At 39.6% G+C, this 6000-nt stretch overlaps 1 long non-coding RNA gene across 1 annotated transcript; it reads left to right on the forward strand.

Annotated features, from left to right (window-relative positions):
* Window positions 1-1318: 1318 nt before the first annotated feature.
* On the forward strand, window positions 1319-2001 carry LOC148664284 (uncharacterized). The gene is made up of 2 exons (XR_015936480.1): window positions 1319-1499; window positions 1671-2001. It is a non-coding gene; the product is annotated as an uncharacterized LOC148664284 (long non-coding RNA).
* The last annotated feature ends 3999 nt before the right edge of the window (window positions 2002-6000 follow it).

Raw genomic sequence — 6000 nt, forward strand, 5'->3', positions numbered from 1 at the left:
AAGACGGCCAAACTCCACCACAGACAGGACAGGAGGCAGGGTGGGACCAGCACTGACCTCCTTCCTCTCTCCTGCCAAAGGAGCTGTCTCCACCTCCTCTTCCTCCTGCAAGTCAAGAGACAGGCTGAGAGAGAGACGGGCTGGTGGGATATCGGCGAACAGAGCTGAAGGCAGAGAGCCGGGGAGACAGGCCCAGCTGGGACAACGCAGGACAGACAGAGAGACAGACAGAAAGGAAGGAGAGAGAGAGACAAAGATGAAGGCACAGAAAGACAGCAGGCAAAGAGAAAGATTGAGATTGAGGGACAAACAAACCGAGAGAGAGAGAGGAAGGAGAGAGAGAGACAGAGATCGAGGGACAGACAGACTGACAGACGGGGCTGAAAGAGAGAGACAGAGAGGCAGGGACAGACAGACAGCAGGACGAGAGAGAGACAGAGATCGAGGGACAATAATTTGGTTTCAAAATTTATTCTGAAAATATACAATCATTCTCTCCTGAAAAATATCGAGTTCAAATTATACATTATGTACAATATTATAATCAACATATGGCTAATCATCAAAAATAAAAAAACTGTACTGGGGGACACAGCTGGCTGTGCTGTTCTGGACAGAACACACTGAGGTCCAGTTTCCACCTCCTGCAGGATCAAACAGCACCCCCACTGGCTCTCCAGTGAACAGAGGGACAGACAGAGAGGCTTCAGGCTGCAGGGTGACAGTGTCTCTGTGAGCTGAAAGACAATCAGGACAGAGGATGATAGAAGAACACACTCTGTCAAGAATATAGAGCCCTCTAGTGACCCTACTGTAGACCTGCTCACCGCCCACAGTGACGATCACAGTGCTGATACTGCTTCCCTTAAGGTCCCTCACTGTGTAGTTGGCCTGATCAGCTGGAGTGAGGGAGCAGAGTGTCAGAGAGCTGTTCTGCACTGACACTCACTGTTCGTACCTGGGGCCAGGGAGCCCTGTGTTGCTCAGTAAGACTATACAAGACTGGACAGATCCTGCAGGATCAAACAGCACCTCCACTGGACCAGCAGTGTGGAGGGGGAGAGACAGAGAGGCACCAGGCTGCAGGCTGTGGACTTCTGAGTGAGCTGAAAAGGGACAGGTAGAAACATGTTGAATATTTAGTTTTACAACAATACCTTGAGTTTGGACTGCGATCAGCTTCATTTTGTATTTCAGCTGTGAAAATGCAATTTCAAAAATGCACGCCCCAGTCATGTTAGGTTCAAGTTACAGTTGCATCACAACTCAATACATTTGCAATTCACTTCAAATGTTGTTTTTGTTTGATCCAGTCTGTCCTCACCTAAAGGAGATATGGACTCAGTCTTTGGAATTTGTATATATATTTCAGTGATCCCTCAGCCATTCCTTCTGTTTTGTAATTCAATTTCTCTTTTAAAATTCCTTCCCCACTTCTAGGACCTGCAGTTGCTGAACTCCACAATGGCTTCTAATGGAAAGTCTGTGACTGAGACCAAGTAAGTGTTCACTTTTTTATGAAACCATTATTTATTTTGGAGCAATGAGCAATTCTTATATAAATACAATAAAATCATTATGCTCAAACTATGAGAGAGAAAATTAAGGATAATTTAAGAAATCAGTCTTAGCTTGTTTCTATACACAGATGGTATTATTTATTTTCAAAGGAAACCCACGAGGATTCCCCTGGTGTGCAAGATGTGCCTGAATACTTTTGATCAGCTTCCTGCTCACTTGAAGAGGGTGTGTATGAAGCACGCCACGGCAGAAAAGATCAGGATGGCTTCTCAACAGGCGAGGAAGGACATGATAAATCACCTGAAGAACATCGTGGATTACAACAGAATAGAGATCGTGTCTGGCGAGGCAAACAGGGCAGTGGTTGTAAGACTGCTGGAGTCCTTGGCATTAGGGACTAAATATACTAAACGTATGATGCTAAAATGTTATTTTCACATATATTAATGTAATAAATGATTGCTTATGCTTTATGCACTACTTCACTGCTTCACTGCTCTATGCTGTCTGGAAATAAATCCTCAGACTGCTTACTGCCCTGGGCATGTACCAATAAATCCGAATGCACATCTGAATCCCAAACAGAATCTCTAGTAAAATACGATCATTTGTGAAACAGGCAAATGACTGTCTCAGGGGCCCATTCCTCATTCTCAAGACACATGTATGTAGGACGTACACCATGCATTGAGCAATAGGGACTGAAGACACCACAGGTAAGGTTAGAAGTCATTCTGAGGTGCCACATGTGAGGGATACAGCTAGGCATCTTAAATGCAGGGTTTGAGAGCCTTCAGGAGCACTGCATCCTTTGAGACAGACCCGTGCGTGTTAAACAAATGATCATTTCTTTCAGCATTAGGGACTAAATATACTAAACGTATGATGCTAAAATGTTATTTTCACATATATTAATGTACAGATGCAGCCATTCAAAGTGCGCGGTAAAGACACCGCAGTACAGATACCGCAGGTAAGATGACACGCGATACCGCGGTGCGTGATTGGTTGACCGACAGGGGCACTCGTGGTCCGTTGGTCTGTCGTAGAAAGACTTACTGTACTGTAAACGTCTTTACTGTGCCCGTTGTAGATATTGAATTTTACCACTGAAGGGAAATCTTAGTAGCTGAGCATAAAAAGAATAGGAGCATACTGTAACGCGTGTGAAGGCCATAAACGATATTAATTTTGGAACGTAAACATACAGTATATGGCTGGTCTTGGTACTTTAAAGAAAAAAATACGCACCAGTATTCCATTTCTCCCTAAACATTGTAAGCTTCGAAGTCTTTAACTAACGTGATACCGGAGTCAACAAGCATACTTTTAGAATTTGATTAAAAGGGAATATAATATGGAATCGCGTATCTCAATAATTTAATAACGGTATGATTATATCCGTGTACTGCGGCAGAGCTATGTAGGGCTGTTTCGCCTGCCTGATCGTGTGAGCTCTCTTGTAGCCTACTGGTCTAGGTGCGTGACCACCAGCTGGTAGGTTGGGTGTTCGAATCCAGCTGGTACTGGACTTTTCATTTTTATTTATTTATTTTTTAATCGCGTAACATAAACATATTACCGTATGCAAACTGTACTGTATACAGTATGTATATGTATATTTAATGTCTTAACTGTGCCCGTTTAATTGAATTTAAAAAAAATATTTAACACGAACATTAAGCTGCTTACATCTTCCGCCTGAGAACAGTCACCCGTTGCTACCCAACGCAGAATGGTGATTGGCTGACACCATCTGACACCCCTCTGATTGGAGAAAAAAGACGTGCTGGTGTGCTATACCAGGAAGAGGATTCTTTCCATTCAAAACGTGTATTTTAAAAGTTTAAGAAGTAAAAACCTTACAGCGTACACAGATTTCTAAACTGATCAGGATCGTTATCTTTGTCTCATGCATAATAATGTTCACCGCTCTGTCCAGCAAATTAATAATAAACTTTATTTTATATAGCTTTTTAAACGAATAAGTAATTAGATTGCTCATAAACCTAATCACTTGCTTTTTCTTTTTATTTAGGCTCAGATTTCAACTATAGATCGTATTATTAATAACCATAATAACAACCAACCAACAAAAACAACCATATAAACATAATACCAACCAAAAACATAGATAACAACCACAATACAAAATCAAATAATCAAACCATTTTACACTCGCAAAGTCATCCAATTATCATAATCCCGCCCCTTATGCAAAACCAAACCTTCCTCCCATCCCAGTTTATCCTGTTTATCATAAACAAAATCCACCTCAATTTTCAACATAAAGCATTACACAAAATCAATACCTCAACACTCCATACTCAACAACGATAATTCACAAACAGCCAGAACATGTAACTACACATTCCCAAACATACCTACTTTCCATAGCCCCGCCCCTTATGCAAAACCAACATCCCTCCCCTGTTCTCTCTCTCCCCTGGCGGTTGTAATTGTTTTTATTTTCAAATAAATTTTAGCAAAGTCATGTATTTTAAAAATCTTAAGATTTTTCTATTTATGTCTTTATTTAGTGGTTTCATTAGTGACAAAGGCTAAACTTTCTTGGAAAAATGTCTTTTATGTAAACCATGTTTGCTATTAATTCATTCAGGGCGAAAATATGTTCATTGTCTTCTAATGAAAGAAGGGTTCCTTTCGCCGTAGTCGAGAGCCTAGCCTTTAACTAGTAAGTACTGTATTTACTGGGTTTTTGAGGGGGGGGGGGGGGGGTGTCTTTCGCTGGAAATCTCGCCTCCTACTTTGAAAATACCCGTGAAACCGGTTCAATTCGTCACAGCCAGCACTCCTGCAGAGAGTTGGGTTGTACTTGCAGTGTATACAGTACACGCGTTATGCTCTTCGTTAATGTCTGTGAAGTTTTATTTAATCTCTGAGCCATACTGATTCTTCTGGAAGCACACCAGTATTCCACTTTCTCCCTAAACATTTTTAGGATCAGAGTCTTACATGTGGTTATTTCGAAAACGTTTGTACGTGCTCCTTCTTACCATGTTACTGTTTACTGTTACTGACCATATTAAGTTTAAGTGCCTGTGGGCACTTTTCCTGTCCGTGGGGGGTGGACCGTCTTTCATTAGAAGGTTAGTCTGTTCTACTATGAGAATGTAGGGGGGGGGGTGGGAAGTGCCCGCGGTCATTTAATTAGTATTAAAATCTTAGTTATCTTTCTAGTTCACAGGTTTGCATGCATAATTTAATTTTGAAAGCCACTGAGACATCAGGTACTACTGTTGTATTTATGAAAAAGAAACAAAACAAAAAACATACTAACAACTGTGCCATCCTACTCCTTAGTTAATACATTTTATTATTCATAAACAGTTAACATTGTTAGCAAAATATTTTGAATTATATTTAACCCTATTTTTTCTTTAGTTTTGTATTTAACTTATTATATGATAGTCAGACTTAATGTATATTAATGTATATTTGAACAATGAAAATATATTTTTACAAGATTTTACATTAAGCACTTAAAATTAATATGGTTAATAATAGTAAACTGTAACATGCTGTAACAAGATCGGTTAAACTTCGAAGAAAATCCTTTCAGAGAAAATGTTTCAGGTGTGAAGAACAAACCTGTTCCCACACACCCTGCCCCCACTACCATTAGAATATACACAAACATTTTAGCGTTTCATTCTGAGCAGAAGACCCTCACACCTGAAGAGTGCTGGCTGTGACGAATTAAACCGGTTTTACAGGTTTCAATCACAGATTGGGACTCAGTAAAGTAACACACAGCGCCAGTGGATTTGATAATACTGTACCTAACCAAAATCCGCAATATGGAAACAGAACCTGTGTAATTGTTGATAGATGATGTACTCGTAACATTTTTTCAAGACGAACTACAACATTTAAAAAATGACTTGTATGTACTTGATATCTCTAATCAATCCACGGGTCCCAGCACAAAACGAAAGTAAAACGCATACCGTTTCGCGCTTCTTATTAGTTGCTCAAAAGTAATTTGACCGTATGAAATGCATAATATAAACCTAGAAACATATACGTGAGCAGTACTTAAGCACTGTAGTATCGGTGTTAAGACTTACCTCTCAAATACTGTAAATCAAGTTAAAAATATCTCAAGAACGATTCTGGTCGTAATGAAACCATGTTTCGTGTATGTTTTCTTTTTCATCTTGAAATAACTCATTTCTAAATACCTTTTTCACTGTTAACATCTTGTAGCAACTTTGCGACAAAATATACACTCTGACAGTTCATCCTGCTACCAACATTAAATAAAACAAATCTTAAGATTTCTATATTTATGTCTTTATTTAGTGGTTTCATTCGAAGCTTACAATGTTTAGGGAGAAATGGAATACTGGTGCGTATTTTTTTCTTTAAAGTACCGAGACCAGCCATATACTGTATGTTTATGTTAAGATTTCCCTTCAGTGGTAAAATTAGATATGAATATTCAATACTTAAACG

The sequence above is a fragment of the Lepisosteus platostomus genome, chromosome 5 (genome assembly GCF_059453375.1).
Source record: "Lepisosteus platostomus isolate fLepPlt1 chromosome 5, fLepPlt1.hap1, whole genome shotgun sequence".
Classification (NCBI taxonomy): domain Eukaryota; kingdom Metazoa; phylum Chordata; class Actinopteri; order Semionotiformes; family Lepisosteidae; genus Lepisosteus; species Lepisosteus platostomus.